This window comes from Canis aureus, chromosome 25, assembly GCF_053574225.1.
Source record: "Canis aureus isolate CA01 chromosome 25, VMU_Caureus_v.1.0, whole genome shotgun sequence".
In the NCBI taxonomy this organism is placed as follows: Eukaryota; Metazoa; Chordata; class Mammalia; order Carnivora; family Canidae; genus Canis; species Canis aureus.
Window position 1 is genome coordinate 3,149,878 of NC_135635.1, and position 23,397 is coordinate 3,173,274.

The 23,397-nt window shown below is 63.6% G+C and overlaps 1 protein-coding gene across 1 annotated transcript in view; it reads left to right on the forward strand.

Moving 5' to 3' along the window:
• The first annotated feature begins 204 nt into the window (after positions 1-204).
• FIGNL2 (fidgetin like 2) overlaps positions 205-23,397 on the forward strand; it is a 28,022-nt gene continuing 4,829 nt past the window's right edge. Inside the window, exon 1 of the mRNA XM_077869987.1 lies at positions 205-325. The gene's annotated coding sequence lies outside the window, so the exon portion shown is untranslated. The remainder of the gene's footprint in view (positions 326-23,397) is intronic.

The window sequence follows — 23,397 nt, forward strand, 5'->3', positions numbered from 1 at the left end:
GCCCGCGGGGAGGGAGGAGCAGGGAAAGGGGAGGGGAGCAGAGGCTGCGAGGGAGGGCGCTGGGGGCGGGCGAGGGGAGGCGGGGGCGGGGGTGGGGGTCCTGCCTGCGGGGGGAGCCGGGGCGGCCCCTCGTCCGGCCACCCCCACTGCCCAGTCCCGCTCCCGGCCGCGGCGGCCGCAGCAGCCGCAGCAGCAGCGGCTCCAGGATGGTGAGCGCCGCTGCCCCCCGGCCCCGGCCCGTCGCCCCCGGCCCGCGCCCCGGCCCCGGGGCGGGACGCCCCCGCAGGCCGCGCACACTCACCTAGGACCCGGCCGGGATGCCGAGGTACGGGGCCGCGGGCCGGGGCGGGCCGGGTCAGGGGGTGGTGACCGCTCGGCCGGGGGGTCCCGAGCTTTGTCCGCGGGCGCGGGGCAGTGCGAGGGCCGGAGAGGGCGGGGGCCGCGGGGCGCGGGGTCCAGCTCGGCGCGGGTCGGAGGGCAAGGCCGGCCGGAGCCCGCGCGGGTGCGTGGGAGCCGAGGGTCACTTCCCGGGGGGAGGGGGCGGCAGACAAGGGAGCTCGCCTGGGCCGCCCGCGCCCTCCGCCGCCCGCCCGGGTGCGCAGGCTGCAGCTCGAGCGCGCGCCGGCGCTGGGGGAGCCCGGGGCGGGGGCGCGGAGCCCGGATCTGCGGGTTCGGGTCCCCGGGGGCTCCCGTGTCCGGAGCCCGAGGGCCGGCCCGCAGGCCCCTCCCACTCCGTCAGGTCTTTGTCCAGCGGCCCCGTGTGTGTGGGAGGGGGTGGGGGCTGGGTTCCCGGCCCGGAGATTCCCCAGCATCGTGACGGGGCAGTGACAGGAGGCCGAGGCCACTTCGGGCCCGGCGCCCCGCAGGCCCGTCCCCTTCCTTTCTTCTCCCCCGGCCGGGGCCGCGGAGCCCCATCCCGGAGGCCGCCGCACTCACCTTCGCCCGTGGGCTCCGCGCGGCACGGGGACCCCCGAGCTGCCCGCCCTCTGCGGAGCGCCCCTAAACTTGCCCGCTCCCCGAGCCCTCGAGGTCCACGCAGGGATTCCCTCGCCGGGAACCGCCTGGCGGAGGGCGCTCCGCGGAGGGGTGCGCGCACAGTGGGCGCTCGGCGGGCGGGGCCCCCGTCCCCGCCCCCGCCCCTGCCCCCGCGCCCCCGCGCCCCCGCCCCTGCCCCCGCGTCCGCTCCGCGCCGCCCGGGGCGGGGAGGCCGGGACGGGTGCGCGCGGGGACGGAGCGAGCGGCCTGCAGCCTGCGCCCAGCGGCGGCCCGGAGCGCAGGGGTGGGTGCACGGGTGGGTGGGCCGTTAAAGGGACGGTCACTAAATCAGGATTAGGCCGTGGGGCTGTCAGGCTGCCTGGCCCTGTCTCCATGGAGACCTAATTTGGAGGAGAATAGAGGACGGAAGAATGTTTGTGTTGCGGTCGGCCCGGGCCGCGGCGGAGCGGCTCTCGCCCTGGGCCAGGCAGCGGGGCGCCGGGCTCGGGTTCCAGGCCCACCCCGGGCTCCTGCGGGGGGCGCCTCTCGCTTCCCGGGGGCCCCGGGCCTTGCCAGCGCAGTGTCCGGAGCGCGCCGGCCGGGGCCACGGTCCGGAGCCCCCGACCCTCCGGAGTCCGGGCCGAGTCCTCCGCACCCTCCTGGGGACGGCCCGCGCCGAGATCCCCGGAGCCCCCGCCCGGGCCCCCGGGCCGGGAGCAGGCGCCGTTCTCGCCGAGCCGCGGCCCCGGGAGGACCCCCTCGCCGGGCAGCTCGGTGCGGCGGCGCTGCCGGGACCAGCCGCGGTGCGCGGACCCCGCGGGGGCGGGCTGGGGCAGGGGGCGTGGCCGCGGCAGGAGGGGCGGGGCCGCGGCTTCGCTTCCCGGGGGGCGGGGCTTCGCTTCCCGGGGGCGGGGCTTCGCTTCCCGGGGTGGGCGAGGAGGGCGGGCTGCCGGGGACGCGGTGACAGGCCTCGTAAATCCCCCTTTCCCATATTTAACACCATTTCATTTATTTCCACTTGAATCCATCGGTGTCCGCAGCAGCAGGCCCGGGGCGGGGGGCGGCCGTCGCCCTGGCCGTAATACCTTGTAGGGGAAGGTCCCTTGCCCCCGGGGGGGGGGGCGCCCCTGTGTGGGGCGGGGATGCTGCTGCTGCTGAGCCCCGTAACCTGAATTCCTTAGGGGCCTCCACCTCCCCGGGAGGAGAAGCGGAGGCCGGGGGGGGCGGGGAGGAGCGCGGCTCGGGCCCTGCGGGAGTCAGACTGGCTGGGCTGAGCATCCCCTGGGTGGGCGGCGGGGGAGCAGGGCTGTTCCAGAGCCCTTTGCTGCCTGCCTGCATCCCTGGCCACGGCTTTACACGGAGCGGGGCTCCCTTCCCCCTCCCTGCCCGGGCTGCAGCTTTATGGCCGAGATCTCAGACTCTCCACGCAATTTCACGCCTCTCTGCCTTTGCTCTCTGCTGTTCCCTCAGCCAAAATGCCTTCCCCATTGTCCCTGTCTTTCCACAACCTCCTCATTCTTCAAGACCCAACTCAGATGCCATGCTTCCTCCCCAGAGCCCCCCCCCCCCCCCCCCCCCCCCCCCCCCCGCCCCAGCCCCCAGCTCTTGCACTTGCTCCTCCTGCCCTGGTCTCCTAGCCCGGCACCTGGTGCCTCCCTTCAGCCTTTGTGGCTGGGTCTGCACCAGGTGTTGCCTCCTGGAGGGCAGGCATGGAGCATGTGCTTCCCTGCACCCTGCCCGCACTGGGCCTGGCACAGAGCTTGGCACCTCGCGGGTGCCCCACGAATATTTGATGGGGAATACAAGGGGTTTTGTAAGGGCGGCCTGCAAAGCACAGGAACCTGGCCGCTTGCAGGCAAACAGAGCTGCACTCCTGGGGGGGTGGAGAACCCTGGGTGGGTCTCCTCCTCCTCCTCCTCCTCATTGCTGACCCTCCCCCAGCCCCAAGTTGGGAAGGACTTTGCCCACAGACCAGCATTCTTTCCCTGCCATTATCATCCTGTTAAACAGAGAGGCCAGTCAGGATCCATATGGATCACATTAACAATTGCTTATTATCTGGGCCATGCCGGCCCCCACTCTCCCGCCCCGGCTCCTGGGACGGTGGTTGTTGGACCCTTAGGAGCTCAGCCTCCCCGTGTCCCCTCCCCCCCAAATGGTCAGCCGGGAAGGGCAGGGGACAGGCTGGTCTCCCTCACCCTCCCTGTGTCTTCTCGCAGAACTCTGCTTCTTGACTTGGCCGGCACTTAAGGCACTCCTTTCCCCACTTTAATGAAAACCAGGCTCCCCCGCAGAAGTGTGGCTCAGGGAGGTTCCAGGGCTGCCGCAGGGAGAGGTGGACCTAAGGTCCGGGTGCACCTGTGGCCATGACTGACGGCCCCACCTTCCAGTGGACAGAAGCTCTGGGCAAGGGCGAGCCACCCTCGGCTGACCATGGGGTGTCCTGCTGTCCTCGGCCAACCCAGCCTTGGCTGGTCCTGCTCCCAGGAGAGACTTTGCAAGGCACTGGGTCTCGAGCCTTCTGCCACAGTCAAGGAGCAAGTTTCCTGGGGCTGCCGCTGAGAAGGCCTTGAAGGCCCCGGAGAGGTTTCTGTTTAAATGCATCTAGCCCACCAGGGCGGGAGGGGTCTTCAGGAGTGCCCACAACTTCTGATTTACAGGCCCCTCGGAGGACTGATGAAAAAGCCTTTCCTGAACAATGCACTTCAGCGATTGACCATGGTCTTTGCATTCTGCTTTGAGGGTTTTGGGGCCCCGTGAAGCCCATGGGGACCCCACATCGAGAAGTCCTCTCCCTAGTCCAGGTCCCTTCTGATGTGCAAAGAGCTGAGGCGGGGCTGGTAGTCCAGGACTCCTGACCTCTTTGCTCCCGTGCTGTCTCCATGGCCTTATTCCTGGCAGGGAGACAGCATGAGCCAAAGGACCAGGGGTGGCCGTTGAGGTGCTGGGCCAGCCTTCAACTGCGAGGGCTTCTCACTGCCTGTGTTGGGCTAAGGGCTGGTCTTCGCATCTCGGAGTGCGTGGCCTGGAGAGACGATGTTCAGAATTTTTGTTTGTTTTAGGGTCTACTTGTCCCCAGGAACAAAGTTGAGTGGCAAGAAAGTTGAGCTCTTTTCTGTGCATTTTCATTAGTATCTTGAATCACGTTAATACTTAAGTGCGCGCATTAAACACTCTCGATCTCACCTGTGAAGTGGGACTAAGAACGGTGCCCTCACAAGTGTGATCGTTAGGATTAACTGAGGCAGTGGCCAGGAGCTGGGAGCCCCGCGAGTTCTGGTCTTGAATGACTGTGTGCTGTGAGGGGTCAGACGTACAGGTGACAGGGCTCAGGGCCGTAATTGCTTTTGAGGCTGGCAGTTCCCCGCTTGGCCCAGCCAAGGAGAAGGACTGCATGGGAGCTACCCAGGTGCCTTGCTCTCTTTTCCTTTTCTACTGAGTCGTGGGCAGTGTCAGACCTTGCAGTTCATCCTGGGGACTGGAGGTGGGGTAGCTTCTCAGGGAATGGGGGAACTGGGCTGTGGTCACAGGCCAGCCTCCATGGCTCCACAGGGCTGTGACCCCAACCCCATTTTATTTTATTAATTTTTAATTTAAAATAAATTTTTAAAAATATTTTATTTATTTATTTTAAGATTTTATTTGTTTATTCATGATAGACATAGAAAGAGAGAGAGAGAGAGAGGCAGAGACACAGGCAGAGGGAGAAGCGGGCTCCATGCGGGAGCCCGACGTGGGACTCGATCCCGGGGCTCCAGGATCACGCCCGGGGCCAAAGGCAGGCACTAAACCGCTGAGCCACCCAGGGATCCCCTAAAGATTTTATTTATTTGAGAGAGAGAGAGAGAGAGAGCAGGAGTAGGGGTGGAGACAGGGAAAGGGACAAGCAGACTCTCCGCAGAGCAGGGAGCCTGATGTGAGGCTGGATCCCGGGACCCTGAGATCATGACCTGAACCTAAGGCAGATACTAAACCAACTGAGCCACCCAGGTGCCCCAATTTTTAATTAAAAAAATTTTTGGAAAAAAAAAATTTTGTGGGGGGATCCCTGGGTGGCTCAGCAGTTTAGCACCTACCTTTGGCCCAGGGCGCGATCTTGGAGACCCGGGATCGAGTCCTGCGTCGGGCTCCCTGCATGGAGCCTGCTTCTCCCCTCTGCCTGTGTCTCTGCCTCTCTCTCTCTCTCTCTCTCTGTATCTCTCATGAATAAGTAAATAAAATCTTTAAAAAAAATTTTTTTTTTTTTAAGTAAGCTCTGTGCCCAACGCGGGGCTGGAACTCGCGACCCCAAGATCAAGACTGAGCCAGCCAGGGGCCCCATTTTTATGATGACCAATCATGGCCGTCATTCTGGGCCAAGCCCTGGGCTGCAATGACCCCCTCCTCCCATTAATTAGGTATAATTGCTCTGGACAAATCACCCTGTTTGGGTCTCAATTCCTCATCTGTAAATGGGGATAAGAACACTAGTGAGTTTATAGGTGACAGGCCCTGGTTTTAAATAGTGTGTCCCTTTGTCTTTGAAGTACTGCCTACTCCTGGTGACCCGCTCGGTAACTCAGAACCCAGGGACTGGAGAACCACCCCCCACCCCCCCCCCCCCCCCCCCCCCCCCGTGTAGAGGGGAGCAGGAAAAAAGAGGGCGTGTGTGTGAACGTTCTGGGCTTGGGAGGTAGGCAAGAGGAGAGCCAGCCAGGAATCTAGGAGGTGGAAGGTACCTTCCTTCGCCTCCGCTCACTGCCCAGGCAGACCCAGGCCGCCTGGTCCCCCAGCCCCGAGCTGGGATTAATCGGGGATGGAGAGGGAGATGCGAGGACAAGTCTGCATTTTACCCTTGCTGACTCTGTGCTGAGCACCTGCCGTGTCTCGGGGCTCTGGGGGTACGTCAGCAAGGCTCTGGAAGGGGCCCTGAGACTCCCTGCACACTCACAGGCACCTATGTGCCCGGCCCTGAGCGGGGGCACGTCTCCCTCAACAACCCTCAGCTTCCCTCATGGCCAGGGAGGACCAGAGCACGTCCCCAGCCCTGGCATTGTTCCTGTGCCGCGAGCACCTGGCGTGGGGCACGGCCATGCTCCTGGCACCCTGGGCACGGCCCTGCGCCAGGCTCCGGAAATGTCCAGGTAGCTATTCATCCAACATGCCTGATTTTCTGGTGTGGCCCTACCTTCAGTGAGCCTACAGGACAGTTGGGCACCCGAGAGGAGGCCGAGGGCGTGCTTTCCGGACCGCTTTCTCGTATTTCCTGCGTGGACCAGAGCCAGTGACAGTGGGGTGGGCTCCTCGGGGCTGTGGAGAGGACGGACGCGGGGAGGGGACCGGTTCCCCGACGGCAGGGCCCTGCATCAGCCGCGGAGTCCCAAGGGGGCTGAGCTTCCCTGGGGGCGGCTGTTCGCAGGTGACAGACGCCCCAGCTCCGCAGAGCCCCCCGCGGCTGACTGGCCTGTGTGGCTCTTGGATGCTCCAGACTCGGGGGCCATTTGTTCTTCCTTCTAGGCCGGTGGGGAGAGAAAGCTGGTGGGATTCAGGTTCTACGGAAGAAAGACGACCGACACTGGCCACCCCTGCCCGGCCCAGTCCCCCCAGCAAGCATCGTGGGTCCCCGCCCAGTCTCCCTGCCCCTCCTGGGCCGAGGGGCCTCTGGAAGCGCTGGTCACACGCCACCTCCTCCCCAGCGCTGCCCGCGGCTCGCCTTAATGGCCTGGCCGTACCCCTCGTCCCCCCGGTCGCCGTGTCCTGTGTGGGGTGGCCATTCTGGGTCACACCTGCCATGTGGGGCCCTCTTCAGGCCGGAGACTGATCGATCGATCGATCGATGGATTTTATTTTATTTTATTTTTTTATTTTATTTTTTTTTGGATTTTATTTATTTGAGAGGGAGCAGCAGGTGCTTCAGACGCCCCGCTGAGCAGGGAGCCTGGGGCGGGGCCCGATCCTGGGACCCGAGATCACGATCCCAGGACCCGAGATCAGGACCGGAGCTGAAGGCAGACGCTTCGCCTGCTGAGCCCCAGGCACCCCCCCCTGGAGTTTTAGGGCGTGAGCCCCTTGTTGGAGGAGATGGAGGCGCCTCCAGGGAGTGGGGGGCAGCCGGGGGATGGGGCCGGGACGGCCAGCGACGCCCCTGGGGACTTGGGCTTGCAGTGGCTGTCACACCTGCGAGGGGGTCTGCCCGGGGACCCCGGGGGAGGAGGGAAGGGCCCTGCAGCCCGCCTGGCTTGTCCCCTCGGCGCCTGTTCAGAGGCGGCCACTGGTGGCGGTTCGCGTCTTCTGAGGGTGGGGAGTGGGGTGGCTCAGCCGGGCTGCTCCGTGGGCCACCGGCCTTCAGACCTTCGCAGATCTGGGTCCTCTAGAGCCTCTTTCCCGAGTGGATGCTCCCCGCACTGCCCTGACTGCCTGGCCTCTCTGTCCCCCCTCGGGCACCCTGGGGACAAGGGTGGGGTGCCCAGGCCTGCAAGGGTGCCCTTGGTCCTGGGAGCACCACTTTGGAGCATGCTGACTCTGGAGCCTGTGGCTGAGCATGGGCATGGGGGAAGGGCTGGGGCAGGGGAGGGGGATGAGGGGGCGGGAATCCTGGTTGCCTCGTTCTCTTAGCTGTTAAATGGGAACAGTGACATTTGCTCCTGTGAGAGGCAGAGAAGCCTCAGGAGCCCGGAAGCCCGGGCGGGTGTCGCCATGCCTTAGCTTGGTGACCTGGACAGTTGGCTGCGCCTCCGTGCCGCGGGAGGGATGGCTGTGCCTGCCCTCAGGGTCGTGGCGTGTACCCGAGAGCTGACAGGTGGAAGCCTCCCGAAGGGTGCTTGTGGGCCTGCTGGGATCCCGTCGGGCGTCGGGAGCGGAAGGACAGACGGACGGACGGACGGAATTGCCACAGCGGCTTGCCCCAGCTCCCTCTCCCCAGCTTCTCCTTGGCCTCTGTTGCTGCGGCCCCTCCAGCGTGGGGGCCCCCTGGATGGCCCTGCCCCCCCCGGACGGCCCTGCCCGCTCACGCCCAGGTAGACCGGCCAGGCCACATAGCTGGAGTGGCTGCCGCACCCCCACACCCCTGGGCTGTGAGGGAGGAGGAGGGGCAGGGGCAGCCCCGGGGGCCGGGTGGGCTGCCTGGGCCTGCTTGCCCCCTGCTCAGGCCCCGCTGTCTCCTGCCTCCCCGCCATGCATGGGCCGGGGTGGGGGGGGCATATTTGGGGCGAAGGAACATAGCTGTTTGGAGGCCACAGGCCACCCAGACTGACCCCAGTCAACCTTGGATCTTAAAATGGGCTGGGGGGGGGTTGGGCGCTGGAGAGAAGGTTCCATCTAGTCTTCTGGGCTGAGACCCCTGGTCCATGACCCCTGAGGAGTCCATGGTAAAACTGGATTCCAGTGTTGTTGGTTCCTTTTATAGCCCTGTGTGTGTGTTTTTTAAAGATTTTTAAAATTTATTCATGAGAGACACAGAGAGGGAGAGAGAGGCAGAGACACAGGCAGAGGGAGAAGCAGGCTCCATGCAGGGAGCCCGATGTGGGACTTGATCCCGGGACCTCGGGGTTACTCCCTGAGTGGAAGGCAGGTGCTAAATGGCTGAGCCACCCGGGGATCCCCCTGTTTTTTTATTTGTTTTTTTTTAATATATAGAAAGCATTTTTTGTTAAGCCAATATTTTTTTAAAGATTTATTTATTTATTTATGATAGACAGAGAGAGAGAGAGAGAGAGGCAGAGACACAGGCAGAGGGAGAAGCAGGCTCCATGCAGGGAGCCCGATGTGGGACTCCATCACGGGACTCCAGGATCGCGCCCTGGGCCAAAGGCAGGCGCCAAACCGCTGAGCCACCCAGGGATCCCTCCCCCTGTTTTTTAAAATTTCATTTTCCTTTCCAGCTTTGTCAAGGTACGATTGACAAATAAGTAGTTCCATGTATTTTTATCTGAGGTTGAAAAAGTAGTTTTGGACCGACCACAGGTTCACTAGGCTACAAAACGGGCCTACGACGGGGTGCCCGGCTGGCTCAGTCGGTAGAGCTTGCAACTCTTGATCCTGGGGTCTCGTGAGTTCCAGCCCCATGATGGGCGTAAAGCTTACTTAAAAAAGTTTTGTTCTTAAAAAAGGGGCCTATGACTGGACACTGGTCAAGAGCCCTGACCTCAGCCTCCATCCCATCCCCACACAGGGCCCAGTCCCCAGGGAGGAGGAGCCCCAGATACAGACCCATGGGGAGATGGACCCTGGGAGGGCCTCGCTCAGCCCCGACGGCCGCCGTGCCACAGCCTCCTCCAGGGAGCCCACGCCTGATGCGCCCGAGTGTCCCCCACTGTCCCCATACTGTGGTGAGAAGCTGAGTGCCTCAGAGAGGGCTTGACTCTGGCTAGGGGAAAGCACAGGGTTCAACTGCACTGGGTAGTGGACTCTGGGAGGGAGAGGGCAGGGTAGGCAGGAGCGGCTGGGCTGCTGGGCTAGAGGACTGCAGTGCAAAGGCCCAGGGGCAGGGGTTTCTGAGCAGGGAGGGAATGGGGAGCCCAGTTTAATGGATGATATCAACTCTAAATAAGGCCTTCGAGGGGCAGGACACAAGTGCAGACCCCTTCTGGGGGAACCCAAGAAGGAGCCGGCGACAACACCGTGGGAATAGCCGTGCGGCAGAACCAGACCCGGGGAGAAGGTGTTCTGGAACCAACCAGATGGGTCAAAGGCCAGGAGGCGTGAAGGTGTATTTGCCCAGAGAATAGACCGATGTGGCTGGAGGGCGAGAGGGGCTGGAATGGCAGGGCCCGAGGCTGGGAGGCAGGACACACGGGTCCACCTCTGGTGCCAGGCTAAGGGGTCTGGTGTCGCCTGTGAGGTCAGGAGAGGGTTGCGTCTGCGTTGTAGACGGAAGGACCCCTGGCACCCATCTAGAAGAAGGGCTAAGAAGGGGACAGGGAGTCCGCACGTGGGGCCGGCCACGGTGGCCCATGTGAGCACGTGTGTCACTTCCAGCAGCGTGGGGCCAGCTCGGGAGCAGCTAGGTGGGAGGGGGCTGGGGAGGTGGAGAGACCAGGCCTCCGGGGCTTCGAGGCTGGGCCAGTGGATTCCAGAGGGAAGGCAGAGAGGGTTTGTCCGGGCACGTGAAGTGTGGGGCCTGGTGGGCGTCCACGGGGCCCTGACTCTCCCCCTAAGAGTCTCAGGGGCTCAGGGTGAACTTGGGTCTGGTGTGGGAGGCTCTCAAGAGGGACCTGAAGAGGCATGCGACCTCCCTGGGCAGTTTGGAAGTGGCCGCTGTGGGTGCGGGTGGGGGTGCGGGTAAGAGCTGCCCAGGATACAGGTCAGGGGCCGGGCGCGGGGTGGGCTGTCTGGAGGCTGCGGCTTCAGGGATGGGGGCCCGGTTCCCCCACGGCCTCCGCACACCCGCCCGCAGGTCAGTCAGAGGCCCAACCCGGTGCTCGCTGGGCACGCCGGCAGCTCGGGGGTCGTGCTTCTCTCCTCGGGGTCCCTCAGGCCCACTGGGGGACTGTTGGCCCCCGAGACCATCTCTCCCCTTCCCCTACTCTTCCTGAAACATCTAGCCAGAGGGGCGCGGGTGGCTCAGGCGGCGGAGCATCTGCCTTCGGCTCGGGTCATGACCCCGGGGTCCTGGGATCGAGCCCCGCGTCGGGCTCCCTGCTCAGCGGGGCGCCTGCTTCTCCCTCTCCTCTGCCCCTCCCTCTGCTGGTGCTCTCTCGCTCTCTGTAAATAAATAAATAAAATCCATCCCCACCCAAAAAAATAGCCTGCCCTAGGGTCCTGCCCCAGCCCCCGGCCCCCTTCCGGCAAGTCTTAAAATTACCACCCTCCGGCCAGCCCAGTGCGGGAGGTGCTGGGTGGCCCCCGCCCATTGCCCCTTCCCCTCACCCTTTTCACACCAGAGGAAGCAGAGGCTGACGCTTGTCCCACATCTCAGAGAGGGACTCGCTCCTGCACCATCTGAGCCACAGGGGGCAGGCGGGACGGTGGCCTCCAGATGGGCGCCCTGGACTCGCTAGGGGGGTGCAGAGACCCTGCCCGGGCCCGTCCCTCAGGCCGGCTTGCAGACCGGGCCTAACTGCAGCTGCTCGCGGCCCAGGGCCCCTGGGAGCAGCCCCGACGTGAGGAAGGGCGGGGAAGGCGTGCGTCCGGCTTGGAGCGGCTGTGGCTTGGAGCGGCCTGGCCAGCCGGCGGCCCGGGCTCAGAGCGCGGTGGGCACCTGGCCCCGGCCCAGCGGGCAGCGGCCTCTGCAGTCAGCCCGGCCCCCTGAGCCCCTGGGAAGCGCCTGCTGGGGTGACCGCCCTGCCTTTCGGTCCTGTCCCAGGGGCCCTGACTCCCCCAGGGAGGCCGGAGGGGGGAGGCTGCGGCGGGGTGGGCCTTGCTGTCCAGGGAGCTGAAGACCTGTGCTTGCTCAGGGCGGCTCGAGGGTCGTGCCCAGGGGCCTTGGGCACCTGCCGAGGGCGGGCTGATGGCCCCAGGCGGTTCCAGGGACCCGAATGCTGACATTCCAGGCGGCCTTAACTAAGTGAAGCAAACAAAATTCAGGCAGGTGAAGACAAATCGTGTTTATTTTTGGAGAAGGGGCAAGGGTGGCAACGAGGTTCATTCTCCCCACTGGGTGGGTGTCTCGGGGAGATGGGTGAGGCCTGGAGGTCTGGTACCCCCTCCCAGCGCCCTCCCAGCCTGGGGGAGGGGGGACACGAGGTGGTGGAGGGAAGGGCCCAGGACCCCAGGACCTGCCCTGATGCTGCCCCAGCAGAAGTGGGGGGGGGGGTGGGGGGGCTGCTGGAAAGAAGGGGGTGGGGGGAGAGCTTCAGAGCTGGAAAAGTGATTAGCAGCTCTGAGGAAACCGCAGCCTCCCCGCAGCACCAGAGGAGGCGGGTACTCAGGGGGGCCGCGGGCCCAGAGGCGGGGACCTCGCGGGTAGGGCAGGCCCGGCCAGACGCGCCCCTCCAGGAGCCTGGGGTGGGACTGAGTCTGCAGATAACACGTTGGGAACCTGGGTCCTGGGTCCAGCTCCGGCTCCCCAGGACCTTCTGCAGGGGCGGGGGAAGCCCAGCAGCCGCCCCAACCTCCTGGGGGAGTAGATGGGCCGTTTGATCAGTGAGTGTGCAAATTGGGATTTTATGGATCGCTTATTCACTGCTGGAGCTGGGGCCCCCAAATTCCTCTGTGCCCCAGAATGCCTAATCTACTCCTGAGCTTTCCCCTGGGAGGCAGGGAGGCGGGCTCCCCACCGGCCCCCACCCCTCCTGCTGTGTCTCCTCCCGAGGCCCCAGGCTTTGTCATTGCGGGTTGAGCGGTTCAAATGTGCTAATACACTCCCTGGGGGCCGCTGGGCAGTGGGACTTACCCTTCAGGGCTGTGATTGGTCAGTGGGACCACGGGAGGGGGGTCGTGGCAGCAGCTGGGACTGTGTGTGTGTGTGTGTGTGTGTGCATGTGCGTGTGTGCAGGCCTGTTTGAGGGGAGGGGGTTGGGGGGGTGTCCATCCTGCTCAGACCACTGGGCAGAGACAAAGGATCTTCATCCAGCCTGGGTGGAGGATTAAGGCCAGAACTAGCTACCTGGTCAAGCTGGTTGGGGAGCCCACCTGTCCCTCTTTACATCCTCTTGTTACATCTTGACATGCTGGGGACTTACTCAGCGTGTGCTGAATGGCGGGATGGATGAGTGACCACATGAGTGACTGCATTTTTAACTGGGGCTGTGTCTGCTGGAATAATCCAGCACCTACAGACTCTTAAACCTCCCCCTAAGATTCCTGAGTGTCCTCCCCCTCGCCTGAAATTTGCCGTAGCCCAGGCCCGGCTGACATAGGCCGGGCAGGAGGGACTGGCCAGGCCTCGGGGGACCCAGCTGTGACCCCCAGATTCTGTTGCCAGTTGAGAGTGCTTTCACTGTGGTCACGTTTCCTGCAGCCGGCCCCCATCTGTCCTTGGGATTTGATGAGGATGAGGATGGTAGGCGAGGGGGGGAGGGGTGTTGAGCAGCTGAGGGGGGAGGAAGCGCAGCCTGACGGGCCAGATGACAAACTGTCCTGTCCTACTGTCCTCTCCTTTTCAGCCTGCCCCTCCTCTCCTGCCCTGAGGTTGAGGGCAGCGGGGGCGGGGGGGGGGGGCAGGCTGGGCTGGTGGGGAGGGGCTGGTCCAGCTAGTGCCCCTTCCTCCGGGGCCCCTGGGGACGCTGGGGACTGCGCCCTGCCTAGCTAGACAGCGTCCTAGGGATCCCAAGCAAAGGAGTCTGAGTCACAGCGAGGTTTACGGGGAGACCCTAGGAAGGGAGGCTCCACTCAAGTTCAAGAGAAAGCTTCGGAGGCCCCAGCCGTACAGATGCGCCCTGGCCGCAGGGGGAGCCCTGGCCGAGGTCAGAGCAGTGCTCGCCGCTGGAACTTTCTGTGATGATAGGAAAGGCCTGTGTCGGCTGCGCTGTCCCCATCCAGAGCCACTGCCGCGCGGGACCGTGGGGCGTTCCTAGTGTGGCAAGTGCTATGCAGAAACTGCAATTTTAATTTAACTTTCATAGTACATTTTTACTTTTAATAACTGATAAATAATAATAAATGGTTTAAATTTTTATTTATTTTATTATTTTATTTTATTTTATTTTATTTTATTTTATTTTATTTTATTTTATTTTTTGGTTTACATTTTTAACACCATTCATACATTTTAATGAATTTGAACTTGAAGAGCCACCTGTGGCTAGCAGTGGTGGCTTGGGCCGCGCACTGGACTCCGAAGCCGAGCTCCGGGGCGCAGGTCCCCTGCTCTCCTCCAGTCTGTCAGGCCACCACGGCCCCTGGCGGGATCCCACGCGGTTAGGGAATCCTGCACCGCCCTTGAGAGGTCCTGGGACACGAGGGGGCCGAACCAACAGACCGCCCAGGGTGCGAAAGGAGTGAGGCTGTACAGGGCTCGGGACTTTCAGGAGTCCTCGGAGCTTCCTTGAGGGTGTCGGTCCCAGAAGGCTTCCTGGAAGAGGGGGCCATGGGGCCATGTGAGCTGATACGGGGCATAAGCCAGGGGTGGATGGAAGAGCCCTGGGTTTGGTGTCTGGGCACCGTGGCCAAGACTGGGGTGGGGAGGGGGTGGCAGGAGGGGCTGAAGCGCTCCCGCCTCCCCTACTGTGACAGAATCGCTTCCCCTCCTGAACCTCCATTTATTCTTCTGTAAAATGGGGAGAGTCGGCTTCTCAGGCAGGGGAGACGTGAGGGGGAAACCGAATGGTCGCCGTGGAGGTTCTCTGCAAACACGAGAAGGCTGGGCGAAGGGGCTGGGTTATCCCCAAGGGTGCTGGGCCCCGGACTGGCCCCTCCGGGAGACAACAGATGGTCACAGCTTGTCTGTGGCCCTGACCGCGGACACAGGCAGGGATTTCTGCACTCTCCCCTCCCCCCGGCACGTGCGTGCACACACACACACACACACACACAGCCCAGATGGGGGCTGCTGGTCCAGCCCTGCTCATGCTGACCTCCTGCTGTTTGGCATTTGACATATGAGGAGTCCAGGGCCAGAGCACCCCCCACACACACACCTCCCATCCCAGAGAGGAGCCAGACTGGCGGGGAGGCCTCACTACCTCGAGGAAGCGGGATCCCAAGGGTCCTAATCTCTTTACCATGTGTCCGGTGGCCTTTGATGGGAATTCCAGCGCCCCTTTTGTCCTCTCCCAGAGGCCTAATAAGGGGAAGAGAGAAGGAGGAAGATTTTGGGGGAAAAAAAAGGCCAGGTGGGGGTCCCTGGGGGCTGGGCTGGGTGCTCAAGTCCAGCCAACTCGGGGCTGGACAGACACTGGTGTCCACAGACACAAGCTGCCCTTCTAGACACCCTTCCCCTCTCCACTCCTGAGGGGCCTCCCTGGCTCTGCCTCTTGCCACCCATCTCGCGTGGGCTCAAATTTAGTCACCCTTTTAAAACATTTGACACAGAGGCAATTTCCAGCCTCTGCTCGTCTATCGGCCCAAACATCCATCCATCCATCCATCCATCCATCCATCCATCCATCCTTCCATTCGACAGTCTGTTAACGGCTTACTGTGTGCCAGGCACGGTCCTAGGTGCTTGTGATACAACAGTGAACAAAACCAGAGGGTGGAAGAGGAGGAAACAGTAACATGCAACTGATTTATTTATTTTTTTTTAAGATTTTATTTAGTCATTCATGAGAGACACAGAGAGAGAGAGAGAGAGAGAGAGAGAGAGGCAGAGACACAGGCAGAGGGAGAAGCAGGCTCCGTGCAGGGAGCCCAATGTGGGACTCGATCCCGGGTCTCCAGGATCACTCCCTGGTGCTAAGCTGCTGAGCTACCTGGGCTGCCCAACATGCGACTTCTAAACCTTTGTGTCCTGGACCTCCTGGAACTTTCTAGTAGGTACTGGACACTAGAGCAACCAGTATGGCAGATGATGATGAGTGCTACGAAGAACTACAGGTGGAGGGGGACAGCGTGTGATGGAGTGACACCTGAACAGAGCCCTGAGGGTGTGTGTACGGGGGGCCAAGGGTGTGGACCTGGTGGCCACTGTGAGGACGCTGCCTTACGTAAGTCATCTCTATACCCAACGTGGAGCTTCAACTCCCCACCCTGGGACTGAGAGTCCCATGTCCTACTGACTGAGCCGGCCAGGTGCCCGGGATGTTGGCTTTTTTGTTTTTTAAGATTTCATTTGTTTATTTTGGGAGAGAGGGCACGTGTGTGTGTGTGTGTGTGTGCACACACGAGGGCAGGGGGATCCTCAAGCAGACTCTCCCCTGCTCCGCGGAGCCTCATCTGATGCAGGCTCCATCCTAGGACCCTGAGGTCGCGACCTGAGCTGAAACCAAGAGTCGGTCGCCTACCCAACTGAGCCACCCAGGCGCCCCGGGACGTTGGCTTTTATTCTGAGAACAGAGAGGGGGAGGCAAGGGGAGGCATCCAGGTGAGGGATGGTTGCATTCAGGATAGATTTAGAGGCTGGGGTGGAGAGGGGGTCGGCGGTGACCGGAGGGCCGTGGAAGAGGCCGGGAGGGGAGGGGTGCGCAGCCCGGTACAGGAGTCGCAGGAAGGAGGGGTGACCGGCTGAGCTGAGGGCTGCCCACCGGTTCAAGCAGGTGGCCGAGCGCGGGCGGCTGCAGGGGCGGCAGGGAAGCCTGGCTGGAGGGGGTTCGAGAGAGAACCAGGCGGAGGAACCAGGAATAAATAGGACAGCGTGGACGTGGAGGAGGCGGGAGGTGGGCAGGCGGGGCGGGGGGGGCACTCGTGGTGGGAGGGGCTGTGCGCGGTCCCGAGGCCTGGATGAGCAGGGCTGAGTCTTGCCTAGATTTCCGGCGGCCCAGTGTGTGCGTGGAGAGGCAGTCTGTGGCACTACGTGGTCGGAGGGACCAGAGAAGCCTGGGATGTTCAGGGACAGGAAGCAGGGAGGGCAAGCAACCCGCCCCGCCCGAGACACGGGGAATCACCCCAACGGTAACATCCCCGCGACCATTGCCATTCCCGGCGCTCCGGCATGTGTTCTAGTCCTCTCTTTCTTCCTCCCCTCCCCTCCCTTCCCTCCTTCCTTCAAGATTTGGTTTTATTTGAGAGAGAGAGAGAGAGAGAGAGAGAGAGCGCGCGAGCGCATGCACCTGCACAAGTGAGGGGGGTGGGGGGGCACGGGGGAGGCAGGCCCCCCACTGAGTAGGGAGCCTGATGCGGGGCTTGATCCAGGACCCCGGGATCATGGCCTGAGCTGAAGGCAGACACTTAACCGACTGAGCCACCAAGGAGCCCCCCCCCCCCCCGCCCCCATCCTCATTGCCCCATCGCCCTCCCCTCCCCCTTGCCACCTATGCCAGCTATTGCCAGCTCTGTACCCATCTCCAGCCTCGGACTGAGCTTGGGGACAGGGAGGGAGAGCTCCGACCTGAGGAGCTGATCCCGGCTCCCCGTTCACGTCCTTGCCTGACCACAGCCTGTGGAGGCGGGAAAAGCATCGGCCAGAGGGAGGTGGCCCCTTCGGACACGGCGTCTCCCCCCTGGGACTCAGCGTTGGGTCAGTGAACACCGTGGGCTTAGGCGGGGCTTGTGGACGCAGGGACAGCTCCCGAGGTGCCAGCCCCTCCTGGCCAGCTCAAGGGCCCCAGGTCCCGGGGCCTTCCAGCCTCAGACACATTCTAGGTGCCTTTCACCTGATCTCTCCTGTTAGAGGATAGAGGCCCCGAGGGTGGGTCACAGTCTGGTCCAAGTGTCGCGTCTCTCCGGACGTCGGGCACACGGCTGTCCTGAGAGCGTCTGCCGGCTGCTTGGCAACAAGCCGGGGTGCCGGGGGGCGCTGCAGAGAACGGGCTGGAGCCCTTGCAGCATCGAGTCCTGCGGCCGCCCCTCTGGCCTCCTTTGGCTCAGAACCCTTTACTGAGCCCTGGCCACGCAGGGCCCTGTGCCAGGCCCGGGGGCGTCCCCAGGCAGGGTCCGGGGGTCCAGCTGTGTTGGGGGCTGCTCTCCGGCCTAGACCCGGGCAGAGGCTCCTGTGCGGCAGGTGCAAGGCTGCGGCAGGTGACCAGGCCTCGGGTCCTCTAATCACCCCCGCTGCAGTCACTGGGGGTTGGCACGAGGAGGCAGGGCCCAGGGGATAGGGGGGGACTGCCAGGCGGCCAGAGACCCCCAGGGCACCAGTGGTGAGCAGTAGACAAAAAGCCTGGGACAAAAGGCCTGTGGGAGCCGCGGTGAATAGATTAATGGGATTTCCAGAGGCCGCGACAATGGGAGTCTCCCTCCGGCCCCTTTGTCCCGGCTGAGATAATGGAGCCCGAGGAGCTTGCCCAGGAGGGCGGCCTTGCCCATCCCTCGGGTCTGCAGCGGCCGCAGCTGCCCAGCCCCGACGGTGGGTAACGGCATCTGGAATCTGAGAATTTCTCTACGATCCGGAGGGGGTGTCGGGGCTCCTCAGGGAGCCGCAGGGGCGCTGGCACCGCGGGCGTGGGGCCCTCCCCACCGCACCTCGCACAGACCTGACCTGAAACGCTTCCCGGGAGAGAGGACTGTGCCGTCCGCCCCCCACCCGACCGTCCTTTGCCCCTGAAGCCAGGGAGGCTTAGAGGGGCCCGGCCTCGCCCCCGGCCACAGTGAGTCGCAGGGAGTCGCGGTGACGGCCGGGGGAGGGGAGGCCGCGGGCGCCCAGGCCTGTGCCAGGGGAAGACCCTCTCCGCGCCCGGCCGCCCCTCCTCGCTCTGTCGCCGCGGCGCCAGGTGCTCGCTGCGGACACCACGTCGGGGGTTCCACAGGTCGGCCTCCTGGGTCACCCCAGCTGGGGCTCCGAGAGGCTGAACCGTCTGCCTGGAGGTGGCATCAGATCCCACAGGGTGAGGGCTCCGAGCCGTCCGCCGGGTGCCGTCGCCGGGCTGCGGCCAGGGCCCACGTCCCGGGACCCCCTCCCTTGGCTTTGACCCAGTCCTGGAGGGGCTCACAGACTCAGGAAACCAGTTCTCCTACCAGGTCGCCAGGTTATTGTAGAAGGACGTAGCTCGGGAGCGGCCACAAGGCAGAGGCACCTGCCGCAGGCCCGCGTGCCCCCCCCGCCCCCGGGGCTCTCGGACCCTGTCCCTCTGGGGTGTGGCGGAGGCGCCTTGGCGGAGCCCCGGGGGGTTAAGTCACTGGCTGTTGGTGACTGGCCTCAACCTCCAGCGCCTCTCCCTCGGAGGGGACTCGGAGGTGCGGGCTGTGGGGTGTGACTGTGGTGTGACCCCGTCGAGGCCGGTTCCTCGGGCAACCAGCCGCCACCCGGAGATCACCCAGGGCCTTTCCCGAAGATCGCCTCCCCGACATGAGCTCAGGTGTCCCGGACAGGGGCTTCTGAGTAGCGCCCCCACTTCACCTTCATGGCTCCAAGGCAATGCCGGGCCCGAACCCAAGAGCCACAGGGGAAGTGCCCCCACTGCTCTTACACCTGGGGCGTGGGGCGCTGCGAGTCCGGAACAGCAAACAAAGACTAGATGCGTCTCGTATCATCACCCAGGCCAGCGCAGCCTGTGTCAGGCCGGGCTCGGGGTGCTGACCCCGGGGCACTGTTTGGGTCACTTGGAAGACAAACCACTTCTCCCACTCGTCCTGGAAGGCTTCCTAAACACAAGGGTTGGGGGTGTTTAAGGGAGATCTAAAGACTTCTTCCCTTCCCTCCAGGAGCCCCTGCATTACCCCGGGTGGGTGCCGGGAGTTTGAAGGCTGTGGCGTGGCGGAGTCGGGGGGCGGGGGGGGGGGAGTCCCAGTCTCCTCCGCGTGGAGTCGGCCTTCAGGGCTTCAGGGCGCTGCAGAGAAAGAGCCGCATCGGGAGCCTGACCTTGTGGCCTCCCCAGGAGGGCGGCCGCGGGAGCCCCCGGAAGGTCGCACCCTGGCATAGGGACCTGTCAGCCCAGCCTAGGGCAGGGGACCTTAGGAGGGGCAGCTTCTCCCGGGCTGTTTTGCAGCGAGGACGCCAATTCTCCTGCTTGGGGAGCATCGCCCGGGATCCCCCGGAGGCAGAGGCTTCCGACCGCAGATTTGAGGGCAAATGCCCAGCGGCGGACGCGCAGCCACGTTCCCAGGCAAATACAGAAGCGTGTGTCCCTAGGAGCAAGGAAACGAGCGTTGGAACCGGCTGTCTCGGCTTCGGGTTTTCCTTGGCCGAGAACCGCGGGCTGGGCCCCGGGCTCGTGCTGCTGCGGTGAGTCGGGCCGCGCCAGCCGTACCACGTTGGGCGTCCTCGTCGCCCTGTACTCAGTCTCCTCGTCTGTAAAGTGGGGATGGCAACAGCAGTAGTTACCTCATAGAGGCCTCGCGCAGGTACGGAAGAGGACACGTGGAAGGCGCAGAAAGGGGCGCTGGCTCTGCCTCTAGGGCCCGGTGCTGGGAAGGGCCGGGTCACCTCAGAGCTGACAGGAACCTCCCTCACAGAACATCTCCCAAGTTCCCCCAAGCCCAAGGGAGTCCTTTGGAGTCACTCGGCCAGGCGAGGCCACTGCTTGGGCTCCGACCCGTACCATTTGTCATACTATCTTGTACCCCACCCAGGACCCCATATTTTATATCCATTAGCTTTTAAAATCTTCGTGGCCGCTCTTCAAGGCGTGTGCTACGCGCTTCCAGATGCAGACATAAGGCTCAGCGAGGCCAGTTACCTGCTCGGTCACGCACAAGGCCCCGAGCCTGGAGTCAACCCACGACCTAGCACGGGTCCCTGGACCCTTCCTCCCTTCCCGGCTGCTGTGGGGCATCGGAGTGTGGCCCGCGATCCCAGGACGCCCTCCGGGTGGGGAGGCTCCGGGGTGGGGGTCAAGGGGCGCCAGGGCCCCGGGGCGGGGGGTGGCACGTGCCGCCCGTGGGCTCGGGGCCTGCGCCGTGGGCATCCGTGTGCTCCCAGGGCGGGTGCCTGTGGGCGCTCGGGCAGGGCCCCTCCTTGCCTCCCCTGCCCGCTGCCGTCCTCTCCTCCTCTCGCTGTCCTTGCTTGGCGGCCGGCCCCCTGTTCTGCCCTGGGAAGGGGGGAGACGGAGCCTCAGGTGTAGCGTGGGTGCCTAAGTGCAGCGGAACTTGCTGGCCTGCTCCCGCCCCCCGGTGAGCGGCCTTACGGACCCCTAGCGGGGCCAGGTGGGGGGGCAGAGGGATGGACCGGCGGCTAGCGGGGGATTTCGGGTCCAGGAGGCCTTCCTGGAGGCGGCACAGAACTCAGCTTGCCGTGGCAGGGAACGGACGCGGTGTGGGGGGACGCATGGCTCACGGATGGGGCGAGGTCCCGCGGCGCTGGACTGGGGTCAAGGCTGGGTGGATGCCCCTCAGGCCTACCGGACTACGAGGTATATGTGGGTGGAGGCCAGGTGAAAACGGAGGGCTGCACGGGGGGCAGCTGTGCCCCTGGCCCAAACGGGCAGGGAACCCCTGGAATGGCAGGGCCAGTCTCCCAGGGGACCGAGGGGAGGCCAAAGGCGCAGCCTGAGGGGCTGGGAGCCCCCTAAACGGGGCTAATCCCAGGGGAGGCGAGTGGGGCTGCAGCTGCGGGGAAAGGTTTGCGGGGCTGGTGACCAGCGCTTCGGGTCTGCGGGGTCACAGGAGGTAACCTCGAAGCTCTGCGCATCCAGAGCGCTGGGTGGCTCAGTGGGTCAGGCGTCTGCCTCTCAATTTCGGCTCAGGTCACGATCTGGGGGTCATGAGATCGAGCCCCACTCTGAGTGCACAATTGCTGAGCTGGAGCTGTTCAGTGACAGCCGGGCCTGGATGTTTGGTCGTGAGGGTGGGGACTTGAATGGGGGCTGCTGCGGCCCCGCAGGAGCCGAGCCAGAGGGGCAGGGAGGATACCGCGGCCCGCAGACGGAGGGGAGCGGCGGGTCTGGCAGGGGGCGAGGGCAGTGCGTGTGCCTGAGTCTAGATCCAGAGCCTTCCTCCCTGTGTCTGTGCCCTTCTGGGAGGGGTTGTGCTTTCCCCCAGCGGGCTAGGGCTAAGTGTGATCAAGGGCAAATCTCTTTTTTCCATATTAAGGAGCCAAAGCACAGATAACAGTAAATAGGAAAAAAAAAAAAAGGTTTAGGGTCCCTTGGGAACACAGTATTTGCATTTGTAGAACTTTTTAAAAAAATACTTTAAAAAAAAAGATTTTATTTATTTATTCATGAGAGAGAGAGAGAGAGACAGGCCAAGGGAGGAGCAGGCTCCCCTCAGGGAGTCTGACACAGGACTTGATCCAGGGTCTTCAGGATCACACTCTGGGCTGAAGGCGGCACCAAACCGCTGCGCCACCCAGGCTTACCCCCTGCCCAAAGACTTACTAGACAGAAGACAGGGGTGGGGGGAAGAGGGAGAGAGAAATCTCCAGCAGACGCCCCGCTGAGCGCAGAGTACAGTGTGGGGCTCGATCTCGTGACTCCGAAGTCGCGACCTGAGCCGAAATCGAGGCAGACGCCTGACCGACTGAGCCACCCAGCGCTCTGGGTGCGCAGAGCTTCCAGGTTATAACCCCGCAGACCCGAAGCGCTCGCCATGTCCGACGTCCCAGGAGGTTGCCCCCTTGGCCACCAGGTAAGGCCTGCGTCCCGGGAGGCCCCTCTCGGCAGGATCTGCCTCCACGGCCCTCACACTCCGCTCTCGGCTCTGCTCCGAGCCTCCTGCCGCCGGTGGCCAGCATCGCCTCCCAGCCGGAGGGGAGACACCTCGAAGAACTCTCCTTCCCTTTTTAGCTTCGGGATCTACGGCCCACGCCCTCCTCAGGGCAGTGGGGACGAAAATATGGTTTTATCTTCAAAGAGCGTCCCCTCCCATTGACAGCGGGTCACAGCCACCAGAGGTAGCGAGACCAAGAGGTGGTGCCTCAACAGGCTGCTGCCTCTAAGGACGGCTGTGGAGAGCCCCAGAAGCCACTTGGCCTTGGCCTCATTGGCCCCCCCCCCCGTGGGCCCCCCCTTCCAAGGCTCCGGTGACCCACAATTTCTTAGTATCCCCGCCAGGCTTGCAGGGTACAGTTACCCGGGTTGCATACTGAACACAAACCCTCCCGGAGGGGCACGACTCACCCTGCGGTCGCCGCAGTTTGTAGATTGATTGTCAGAGCTTTCCAGAAGGTGGCAGTAAAGTGTCTTGAGGAAGGAACAGGGTGTGAGCGAGCCCAGCCCCAGCTTTCTGAAGGCCTGCCTGGCCAACCTGGCCCCTCACCTTCCACAGTCCAGGCCCCCCTGCCAGGCCTTCCCAACCAAGCAAGGCACATATCCCTGAGCCCCACGGCCCATTCCCCACCCCACGAAGGATGTCGTCCACCTGCCTGTCTCCCACCTGCCTACCACCATCTCCTTCGCCCTTGGGTCTGCCCCTTGCCCACCCAGCACGGTGCCTACTGCTCGCCCCTAACGACGGGGAGGGAGAACGTGAACCTGTAAGTCTAACGCGTCTCATCGGAAGCTTGGGCCTGAGAGGTCGTCACTGGCGCAGCGGCCCTGGAATGCCCCGGCCCGGGCAGTCCTGGAGATTCAGGCCGAGCCCTGGAGCCACGTGCCCGGAGGGCGGTCCCCGGGCCTGAACCCCGTCTGCCGGGCTTTGGCTCGCGCCTCCGCTGGTGCTCAGGGCTACGAGACAGCTTCCTGCGGAGCCTTCCTGCCAAGCGTGTGGCCAAGAGGACACTTGGTTACAGGGCACAGGTGTGCTTCCTGAGGTCTACGGGGGCAAGTTCCAAGACTTCCCCGCCGGCAACATTTGTGCTTCTTTTGAGTACGGTGGTGTTTTTTTGTTTTGCAAAGTTATTTGGTTCCTGGGAATCTCAGAAACAAGTCTGTGACCCGCTTCCTATGACGTGTATTAACTTCGGCCCATCTTCCCTGGAGTAGGACTGGTCTCCCCGAAGTGCCGGTGTCGCGTCGTGGGGAAACCCGTCTGGGGCACGGGGCAGGTGGCAGCCGCCTGGGCGCACAGCCAGCAGGTGCAGAAGCGGGTCTGGAGCCCGGGTGCTCCGACTTCAGGCGGCGGAGATGAGGGCGTGGAGAGGAAGTAAACGCT